Source organism: Schistocerca serialis, chromosome 3, assembly GCF_023864345.2.
Source record: "Schistocerca serialis cubense isolate TAMUIC-IGC-003099 chromosome 3, iqSchSeri2.2, whole genome shotgun sequence".
NCBI lineage: Eukaryota > Metazoa > Arthropoda > Insecta > Orthoptera > Acrididae > Schistocerca > Schistocerca serialis.
The window spans coordinates 1,073,307,360-1,073,319,406 of NC_064640.1; positions in this window are offsets into that span (position 1 = coordinate 1,073,307,360).

Sequence of the window (12,047 nt, forward strand, 5' to 3'; positions counted from 1 at the left end):
GGGATACAGTAAAACTGAAGTGAAGCATCGGAATCTATAACTAGTGTCACAGGAATGGTTCAAAACATAGACAGTAGGAAGAGTCAGTTTTCATGTACTTAAGTCGGCATTGTGCCTTTTGTATTTAATTCCGATGCAATTTCTGTGTTTCATCGACAATATGAATGTCAGAGGGATACAGTAAAACTGAAGTGAAGCATCGGAATCTATAACTAGTGTCACAGGAATGGTTCAAAACATAGTCAGTATGAAGAGTCAGTCTTCTTGTACTGAAGTCGGCATTGTTCCTTTTGTATTTAATTGCGATGCAATTTCTGTGTTTCATCGTCAATAAGAAGGTCCAAGGGATACAGTAAACCTGAAGCGAGGCATCGGAATCTATAACTAGCATCACATGAATGGTTCAAAACATAGACAGTAGGAAGAGTCAGCCTTCTTGTACTTAAGTCGGCATTGTGCCTTTTGTATTTAATTCCGATGCAATTTCTGTGTTTCATCATCAATAAGAAGGTCCAAGGGATACAGTAAACCTGAAGTGAGGCATCGGAATCTATAACTAGTGTCACAGGAATGGTTCAAAACATAGTCAGTATGAAGAGTCAGTCTTCTTGTACTTAATTAGGCATGGTGCCTTTTGTATTTAATTCCGATGCAATTTCTGTGTTTCATCGTCAATAAGAAGGTCCATGGGATACAGTAAACATATAGTGAAGCATCGGAATCTAATACTGGTCTCACAGGAAATGTTCAAACATATTCAGTAAGTAGAGTCAGTCTTCTTGTAATTAAGTCGGCATTGTGCCTATTGTTTTTAATTCTGATGCAATTTCTGTGTCTCATCGTCAGTAAGAAGGTCCAAGGGATACAGTAAACCTGAAGTGAAGCATCGGAATCTAAAACCGGTGTCACAGGAAAGGTTCAAAACACAGGCAGTAAGAAGAGCCAGACTACTTGTACTTGAGTCGGCATTGTGCCTTTTGTATTTAATTCCGATGCAATTTCCGTGTTTCATCGTCAAGAAGTCGGTCAGAGGGATACAGTAAAACTGAAGTGAAGCATCGGAATCTATAACTAGTGTCACAGGAATGGTTCAAAACATAGACAGTAGGAAGAGTCAATATTCATGTACTTAAGTCGGCATTGTGCCTTTTGTATTTACTTCCGATGCAATTTCTGTGTTTCATCGTCAATAAGAAGGTCAGAGGGATACAGTAAACCTGAAGTGAAGCATCGGAATCCATAACTAGTGTCACAGGAAAGGTTCAAAACATAGACAGTCGGTAAAGTCAGTCTTCTTGTACTTAAGTCGGCATTGTGCGTTTTCTATTTAATACCGATGCAATTTCTGTGTTTCATCGTCAATAAGACGTTCAGCGGGATACAGTAAACCTGAAGTGAAGCATCGGAATCTAACACTAGTGTCACTGGAGTTGTTCAAATCATAGACAGTAGGAAGAGTCAGTCTTCTTGTACTTAAGTCGTCATTGTGCCTTTTGTATTTGATTCCGATGCAATTTCTGTGTTTCATCGTCAATAAGAAAGTCCAAGGGATACAGTAAACCGGAAGTGAGGCATCGGAATCTATAACTAGTGTCACAGGAGTGGTTCAAAACATAGACAGTAGGAAGAGTCAGTCCTCTTGTACTTAAGTCGGCATTATGCCTTTTGTATTTAATTCCGATGCAATTTCTGTGTTTCATCATCAATAAGAAGGTCCAAGGGATACAGTAAACCTGAAGTGAGGCATCGGAATCTATAACTAGTGTCACAGGAATGGTTCAAACATAGACAGTAGGAAGCGTCAGTCTTCTTGTACTTAAGTCGGCATTGTGCCTATTGTATTTAATTCCTATGCAATTTCTGTGTTTCATCATCAATACGAATGTCCAAGGGATACAGTAAACCTGAATTGAGGCATCGGAATCTATAACTAGTGTCACAGGAATGGTTCAAAACATAGTCAGTATGAAGAGTCATTCTTCTTGTACTTAAGTCGGCATTGTGCCTTTTGTATTTAATTCCGATGCAATTTCTGTGTTTCATCGTCAATAAGAAGGTAAGCTGGACACAGTAAACCTGAAGTGAAGCATCGGAATCTATAACTAGAGTCACAGGAATGGTTCAAAGCATAGATGAAAAGAATAGTCTTTTTTCTTGTACTTACGTCGGCATTGTGCCTTTTCTATTTAATTCCGATGCAATTTCTGTGTTTCGTCGTCAATACGAAGGTCCAAGGGATACAGTAAACCTGAAGTGAGGGATCGGAATGTAAAACCGGTGTCACAGGAATGGCTCAAAACACAGACAGTAAGAAGAGCCAGACTTCTTGTACCTGAGGCGGCATTATGCCTTTTGTATTTAATTCCGATCCAATTTCTGTGATTCATCGTCAATAAGACGGTCAGAGGGATACAGTAAACCTAAAGTGAGGCATCGGAATCTATAACTAGAGTCACAGGAATGGTTCAAAACATAGACAGTAGGAAGAGTCAGTCTTCTTGTACTTAAGTCGGCATTGTGCCTTTTGTATTAAATTCCGATGCAATTTCTGTGGCTCATTGTCCATGAGAAGGTGAGCTGGATACAGGAATCCTGAAGTGCAGCATCGGAATCCATAACTAGTGTCACAGGAATGGTTCAAAACATAGACAGTAAGAAGAGTCAGTTTTCTTGTACTTAAGTCGGCTTTGAGCATTTTGTATTTAATTCCGATGCAATTTCTGTGTTTCATCGACAATAATAAGGTCAGAGGGATACAGTAAACCTGAAGTGAAGCATCGGAAACTATAACTAGTGTCACAGGAATTGTTCAAACCATAGACAGTAGGTAGATTCAGTCTTCTTGTACTTAAGTTGGCATTGTGCCTTTTCTATTTAATTCCGATGCAATTTCTGTGTTTCATCGTCAATAAGACGGTCAGAGGGATACAGTAAACCTGAAGTAAAGCATCGGAATCTAACACTAGTGTCACAGGAATGGTTCAAATCATAGACAATAAGGAGAGTCAGTCTTCTTGTACTTAAGTCCGCATTGTGCCTTTTGTATTTAATTCCAATGCAATTTCTGTGTTTCATCGTCAATAAGAAGGTCAGAGGGATACAGTAAAACTGAAGTGAAGCATCGGAATCTATACCTAGTGTCACAGGAATGGTTCAAAACATAGACAGTAAGAAGATTCAGTCTTCTTGTACTTAAGTCGGCATTGTGCCTTTTGTATTTAATTCCGATACAATTTCTGTGTTTCATCGTCAATAAGAAGGTAAGCTGGATACAGTAAACATGAAGTGAAGCATCAGAATCCATAACTAATGTCACAGGAATGGTTCAAATCATAGATGTTAAGAAGAGTCTTTTTTCTTGTACTTAACACGGCATTGTGCCTTTTCTATTTAATTCCGAAGCAATTTCTGTGTTTCGTCGTCAAAAAGAAGGTCCAAGGGATACAGTAAACCTGAAGTGAAGCATCGGAATGTAAAACCAGTGTCACAGGAAAGGTTCAAAACATAGACAGTAAGAAGAGCCAGACTTCTTGTACCTGAGCCGGCTTTGTGCCTTTTGTATTTAGTTTCGATGCAATTTCTATGTTTCATCGTCAATAAGAAGGTCAGCTGGATACACTAAACCTGAAGTGAAGCATCTGAATCCATAACTAGTGTCACAGGAATGGTTCAAAACATACACAGGAAGAAGAGTCAATTATCTTGTACTGAAGTCGGCATTGTGCAATTTCTATTTAATTCCGATGCATTTTCTGCGTTCGTCGTCAATAAGAAGGTCCAAGGGATACAGTAAAACAGAAGTGTAGCATCGGAATCTATAACTAGTGTCACAGGAATGGTTCAAAACATAGACAGTAGGAAGAGTCAGTTTTCTTGTACTTAAGTCGGCATTGTGCCTTTTGTATTTAATTCCGATGCAATTTCTGTGTTTCATTGTCAATAAGAAGGTCAGAGGGATACAGTAAACCTGAAGTGAAGCAACGGAATCTAAAACTAGTGTCACAGGAATGGTTCAAAACATAGGCAGTAGGTAGAGTCAGTCTTCTTGTACTTAAGTCGGCATTATGCCTTTTGTATTTAATTCCGATGCAATTTCTGTGTTTCATCATCAATAAGAAGGTCCAAGGGATACAGTAAACCTGAAGTGAGGCATCGAAATCTATAACTAGTGTCACAGGAATGGTTCAGAACATAGTCTGTAAGAGGAGTCAGTCTTCTTGTACTTAAGTCGGCATGGTGCATTTTGTATTTAATTCCGAATCAATTTCTGTGTTTCATCGTCAATAAGAAGGTCCATGGGATACAGTAAACATATAGTGAAGCATCGGAATCTAATGCTGGTCTCACAGGAAATGTTCAAAACATAGTCAGTAAGAAGAGTCAGACTTCTTGTACTTAAGTCGGCATTGTGCCTTCTCTATTTAATTCCGATGGAATTTCTGTGTTTCATCGTCATAAGAAGGTCATAGGGATACAGTAAACCTGAAGTGAAGCATCAGAATCTATAACTAGTGTCACAGGAATGGTTCAAAACATAAACGGTAAGAAGAGTCAATCTTCTTGCACTTGAGTCGGCAATGTGCCTTTTGTATTTAATTCGATGCAATTTCTGTGTTTCATCGTCAATAAGAAGGTCAGCTGAAAACAGCAAACCTGAAGAGAAGCATCGGAATCCATAACTAGTGTCACAGGAATGGTTCAAAACATAGACTGGAAAAAGAGTCAGTTATCTTGTACTGAAGTCGGCATTGTGCCTTTTGTATTTAATTCCGATGCAATTTCTGTGTTTCATCGTCAATAAGAAGGTCAGAGGGATACAGTAAACCTGAAGTGAAGCATCGGAATCTAAAACCGGTGTCACAGGAAAGGTTCAAAACATAGACAGTAAGAAGAGCCAGACTACTTGTACTTGAGTCGGCATTGTGCCTTTTGTATTTAATTCCGATGCAATTTCCGTGTTTCATCGTCAATAAGTCGGTCAGAGGGATACAGTAAAACTGAAGAGAAGCATCGGAATCTATAACTAGTGTCGCAGGAATGGTTCAAAACATAGACAGTAGGAAGAGTCAGTTTTCATGTACTTTAGTCGGCATTGTGCCTTTTGTATTTAATTCCGATGCAATTTCTGTGTTTCATCGTCAATAAGAAGGTCAGAGGGATACAGTAAACCTGAAGTGAAGCATCGGAATCTATAACTACTGTCACAGGAATGGTTCAAAACATAGTCTGTAAGAAGAGTCAGTCTTCTTGTTCTTAAGTCGGCGTGGTGCCTTTTGTATTTAATTCCGATGCAATTTCTGTGTTTCATCGTCAATAAGAAGGTTCATGGGATACAGTAAACATATAGTGAAGCATCTGAATCTAATACTGGTCTCCCAGGAAATGTTCAAAACATAGTCAGTAAGAAGAGTCAGTCTTCTTGTACTTAAGTCGGCATTGTGCCTTTTCTATTTAATTCCGATGCAATTTCTGTGTTTCATCGTCAATACGAAGGTAAGAGGGATACAGTAAACCTGAAGTGAAGCATCGGAATCTATAACTAGTGTCAGAGGAATGGTTCAAAACATAGACAGTAAGAAGATTCAGTCTTCTTGTACTTAAGTCGGCATTGTGCCTTTTGTATTTAATTCCCATGGAATTTCTGTGTTTCATCGTCAATAAGAAGGTCAGAGGGATACAGTAAACCTGAAGTGAAGCACCAGAATCTTTAACTAGTGTCACAGGAATGGTTCAAAACATAAACGGTAAGAAGAGTCAATCTTCTTGTACTTGAGACGGCATTGTGCCTTTTGTATTTAATTCCGATGCAATTTCTGTGTTTCATCGTCAATAAGAAGGTCAGCTGGAAACAGTAAACCTGAAGAGAAGCATCGGAATCCATAACTAGTTTCATAGGAATGGTTCAAAACATAGACTGGAAAAAGAGTCAGTTATCTTGTACTGAAGTCGGCATTGTGCATTTTCTATTTAATTCCGATGCCATTTCTGCGTTCGTCGTCAATAAGAAGGTCCAAGGGATACAGTAAACCTGAAGTGAAGCATCGGAATGTAATACTGGTGTCACAGGAAAGGTTCAAAACATAGACAGTAAGAAGAGCCAAACTACTTGTACTTGAGTCGGCATTGTGCCTTTTGTATTTAATTCCGATGCAATTTCCGTGTTTCATCGTCAATAAGACGGTCAGAGGGATACAGTTAAACTGAAGTGAAGCATCGGTATCTGTAACTAGTGTCACAGGAATGGTTCAATACATAGACGGTAGGAAGCGTCAGTTTTCATGTAATTAAGTCGGCATTGTGCCTCTTGTATTTAATTCCGATGCAATTTCTGTGTTTCATAGTCAATAAGACGGTCAGAGGGATACAGTAAACCTGAAGTGAAGCATCGGAATCTAACACTAGTGTCACAGGAGTTGTCCATATCACAGACAGTAGGAAGTGTCAGTCTTCTTGTACTTAAGTCGTCATTGTGCCTTTTGTATTTAATTCCGATGCAATTTCTGTGTTTCATCGTTAATAAGAAGTTCCAAGGGATACAGTAAACCTGAAGAGAGGCATCGCAATCTATAACTAGTGTCACAGGAATGGTTCAAAACATAGACAGTGGGAAGAGTCAGTCTTCTTGTACTTAAGTCGGCATTGTGCCTTTTGTAATTAATTCCGATGCAATTTCTGTGATTCATCATTAATAAGAAGGTCCAAGGGATACAGTAAACCTGAAGTGAGGCATCGGAATCTATTACTAGTGTCACAGGAATGGTTCAAAAAATAGTCTGTGAAAAGAGTCAGTCTTCTTGTACTTAAGTCGGCATGGTGCCTTTTGTATTTAATTCCGATGCAATTTCTGTGTTTCATCGTCAATAAGAAGGTCCATGGGATAAAGTAACATATAGTGAAGCATCGGAATCTAATACTGGTCTCACAGGAAATTTTAAAAACATAGTCAGTAAGAAGAGTCAGTCTTCTTGTACTTAAGTCGGCATTGTGCCTTTTGTATTTAATTCCGAAGCAATTTCTGTGTTTCGTCGTCAATAAGAAGGTCCAAGGGATACAGTAAACCTGAAGTGAAGCATCGGAATGTAAAACCGGTGTCACAGGAAAGGTTCAAAACATAGACAGTAAGAAGAGCCAGACTTCTTGTACCTGAGCCGGCTTTGTGCCTTTTGTATTTAATTTCGATGCAATTTCTATGTTTCATCGTCAATAACAAGGTCAGCTGGATACACTAAACCTGAAGTGAAGCATCGGAATCCATAACTAGTGTCACAGGAATGGTTCAAAACATACACAGGAAAAAGAGTCAATTATCTTGTACTGAAGTTGGCATTGTGCATTTTCTATTTAATTCCGATGCAATTTCTGCGTTCGTCGTCAATAAGAAGGTCCGAGGGATACAGTAAAACTGAAGTGTAGCATCGGAATCTATAACTAGTGTCACAGGAATGGTTCAAAACATCGACAGTAGGAAGAGTCAGTTTTCTTGTACTTAAGTCGGCATTGTGCCTTTTGTATTTAATTCCGATGGAATTTCTGTGTTTCATCGTCAATAAGAATGTCAGAGGGATACAGTAAACCTGAAGTGAAGCATCAGAATCTATAACTAGTGTCACAGGAATGGTTCAAAACATAAACGGTAAGAAGAGTCAATCTTCTTGTACTTGAGTCAGCATTGTGCCTTTTGTGTTTAATTCCGATGCAATTCCTGTGTTTCATCGTCAATAAGAAGGTCAGCTGGAAACAGCAAACCTGTAGAGAAGTATCGGAATCCATAACTAGTGTCACAGGAATGGTTCAAAACATAGACTGGAAAAAGAGTCAGTTATCTTATACTGAAGTCGGCATTGTGCATTTCCTATTTAATTCCGATGCAATTTGTGCGTTCGTCACCAATAAGAAGGTCCAAGGGATACCGTAAACCTGAAGTGAAGCATCGGAATCTAAAACCGGTGTCACAGGAAAGGTTCAAAACATAGACAGTAAGAAGAGCTAGACTACTTGTACTTGAGTCGGCATTGTGCCTTTTGTATTTAATTCGGATGCAATTTCTGTATTTCATCGTCAGTACTACGGTCAGAGGGATACAGTAAACCTGAAGTGAAGCATCGGAATCCATAACTAGTGTCACAGGAATGGTTCAAAACATAGACGTTAAGAAGAGTCGGTCCTCTTGTACTTAAGTCGGCATTGTGCCTTTTGTATTTAATTCCGATGCAATGTCTGTGTCTCATCGTCAATAAGAAGGTCCAAGGGATACAGTAAACCTGAAGCGAGGCATCGGAATCTATAACTAGTGTCAAAGGAATGGTTCAAAACATAGACAGAAAAAAGAGTCAGTCTTCTTGTAAATGAGTCGACATTGTGCCTTTTGTATTTAATTGCGATGCAATTTCTGTGTTTCATCGTCAATAAGAAGGTCAGAGGGATACAGTAAACCTGAAGTGATGCATCGGATTCTATAACTAGTGTCACAGGAATGGTTCAAAGCATAGACAGTAGGTAGAGTCAGTCTTCTTGTACTTAAGTCGGCATTGTGCCTTTTATATTTAATTCCGATGCAATTTCTGTGTTTCATCGTCAATAAGACGGTCAGAGGGATACAGTAAACCTGTAGTGAAGCATCGGAATCTAACACTAGTCTCACAGGAGTGGTTCAAATCATAGACGGTAGGAAGAGTCAGGCTTCTTGTACTTAAGTCGTCATTGTGCCTTTTGTATTTAATTCCGATGCAATTTCTGTGTCTCATCGTCAATAAGAAGGTCCAAGGGATACAGTAAACCTGAAGCGAGGCATCGGAATCTATAACTAGTGTCACATGAATGGTTCAAAACATAGACAGTAGGAAGAGTCAGCCTTCTTGTACTTAAGTCGGCATTGTGCCTTTTGTATTTAATTCCGATGCAATTTCGGTGTTTCATCATCAATAAGAAGGTCCATGGGATACAGTAAACCTGAATTGAGGCATCGGAATCTATAACTAGTGTCACAGGAATGGTTCAAAGCATAGTCAGTATGAAGAGTCAGTCTCTTGTACTTAAGTATGCATGGTGCCTTTTGTATTTAATTCCGATGCAATTTCTGTGTTTCATCGTCATTAAGAAGGTCCATGGGATACAGTAAACATATAGTGAAGCATCGGAATCTAATACTGGTCTCACAGGAAATGTTCAAACATAGTCAGTAAGTAGAGTCAGTCTTCTTGTACTTAAGTCGGCATTGTGCCTTTTGTATTTAATTCCGATGCAATTTCTGTGTCTCATCGTCAATAGGACGGTCAGAGGGATATAGCAAAACTGAAGTGAAGCATCGGAATGTATAACTAGTGTCACAGGAATGGTTCAAAACATAGACAGTAAGAAGAGTCACTTTTCTTGTACTTAAGTTATCATTGTGCCTTTTGTATTTAATGCCGATGCAATTTCTGTGTTTCATCGTCAATAAGAAGGTCACAGGGATACAGTAAAACTGAAGCGAAGCATCGGAATCTATGACTAGTGTCAAAGGAATGGTTCAAAACATAGACAGAAAAAAGAGTCAGTCTTCTTGTACATGAGTCGACATTGTGCCTATTGTATTTAATTCCGATGCAATTTCTGTGTTTCATCTTCAATAAGAAGGTGAGAGGGATACAGTAAAACTGAAGTGAAGAATCGGAATCTATAACTAGTGTCACAGGAATGGTTCATAACATAGACAGTAAGAAGATTCAGTCTTCTTGTACTTAAGTCGGCATTGTGCCTTTTGTATTTAATTCCGATGCAATTTCTGTGTTTCATCGTCAATAACAAGATTAGCTGGAAACAGTAAACCTGAATTGAAGCATCGGAATCTATAACTAGTGTCACAGGAATGGTTCAGATCATAGACAGGAAAAATTGTCAGTTATCTTGTACTGAAGTGGCATTGTGCATTTTCTATTTAATTCCGATGCAATTTCTGTGTTTCGTCGTCAATAAGAAGGTCCCAGGGATACAGTAAACCTGAAGCGAAGCATCGGAATCTCTAACTAGTGTCACAGGAATGGTTCAAAACATGGACAGTAAGAAGAGTCAGTCTTCTAGTACTTGAGTCGGCATTGTGCCTTTTGTATTTATTTCCGATGCAATTTCTGTGTTTCATCGTCAATAAGAAGGTCAGAGGGATACAGTAAAACTAAAGTGAAGCATCGGAATCTATAACTAGTGACTCAGGAATGTATCAAAACATAGACAGTAAGAAGAGTCAGTCTTCTTGTACTTAAGTCGGCATTGTGCCTTTTGTATTTAATTCCGATGCAATTTCTATGTTTAATCGTCAATAAGAAGGTCAGCTGGATACAGTAAACCTGAAGTGAAGCATCGGAATCTATAACTAGTGTCACAGGAATGGTTCAAAACATTGATATTCAGAAGAGTCCTTTTTCTTGTACTTAAGTCGGCATTGTGCCTTTTCTATTTAATTCCGATGCAAATTCTGTGTTTCGTCGTCAATAAGAAGGTCCCAGGGATACAGTAAACCTGAAGTGAAGCATCGGAATCTAAACCGGTCTAACAGGATAGGTTCAAAACATAGACAGTAAGAAGAGCCACACTTCTTGTACCTGAGTCGGCATTGTGAATTTTGTATTTAATTTTGATGTAATTTCTGTGTTTCATCGTCAATAAGAAGGTCAGCAGGATACAGTAAACCTGAAGTGAAGCATCGGAATCTTTATCTAGTGTCACAGGAATGGTTCAAAACATAGACAGGAAAAAGAGTCAGTTTTCTTGTACTTATGTCGGCGTTGTGCATTTTCTATTTCATTCCGATGCAATTTCGGTGTTCGTCGTCAATAAGAAGGTCCAAGGAATACAGTAAACCTGAAGTGAAGCACCGGAATCTAAAACCGGTGTCACAGGAGAGGTTCAAAACATAGACGTTAAGAAGATTCGGTCCTCTTGTACTTAAGTCGGCATTGTGCCTTTTGTATTTAATTCCGATGCAATTTCTGTGTCTCATCGTCAATAAGACGGTCAGAGGGATACAGTAAAACTGAAGTGAAGCATCGGAATGTATAACTAGTGTCACAGGAATGGTTCAAAACATAGACAGTAAGAAGAGTCACTTTTCTTTTACTTTAGTCATCATTGTGACTTTTGTATTTAATGCCGATGCATTTTCTGTGTTCCATCGTCAATAAGAAGGTCACAGGGATACAGTAAACCTGAAGTGAAGCATCGGAATCTATAACTAGTGTCACAGGAATGGTTCAATTCATAGGCAGGAAAAATTGTCAGTTATCTCGTACTGAAGTGGCATTGTGCATTTTCTATTTAATTCCGATGCAATTTCTGTGTTTCGTCGTCAATAAGAAGGTCCCAGGGATACAGTAAACCTGAAGTGAAGCATCGGAATCTATAACTAGTGTCACAGGAATGGTTCAAAACATAGACAGTAAGAAGAGTCAGTCTTCTAGTACTTGAGTCAGCATTGTGCCTTTTGTATTTAATTCCGATGCAATTTCTGTGTTTCATCGTCAATAAGAAGGTCAGAGGGATACAGTAAATCTGGAGTGAAGCATCGGAATCTATAACTAGTGTCACAGGAATGGTTCAAAACATTTTTATTCAGAAGAGTCATTTTTCTTGTACTTAAGTCGGCATTGTGCCTTTTCTATTTAATTCCGATGCAAATTCTGTGTTTCGTCGTCAATAAGAAGGTCCCAGGGATACAGTAAACCTGAAGTGTAGCATCGGAATCTAAACCGGTCTCACAGGAAAGGTTCAAAACATAGACAGTAAGAAGAGCCACACTTCTTGTACCTGAGTCGGCATTGTGCCTTTTGTATTTAATTCCGATGTAATTTCTGTGTTCCATCGTCAATAAGAAGGTCAGCAGGATACAGTAAACCTGAAGTGAAGCATCAGAATCTTTATCTGGTGTCACAGGAATGGTTCAAAACATAGACAGGAAAAAGAGTCAGTTTTCCTGTTCTTATGTCGGCGTTGTGCATTTTCCATTTCATTCCGATGCAATTTCTGTGTTCGTCGTCAATAACAAGGTCCAAGGAATACAGTAAACCTGAAGTGAA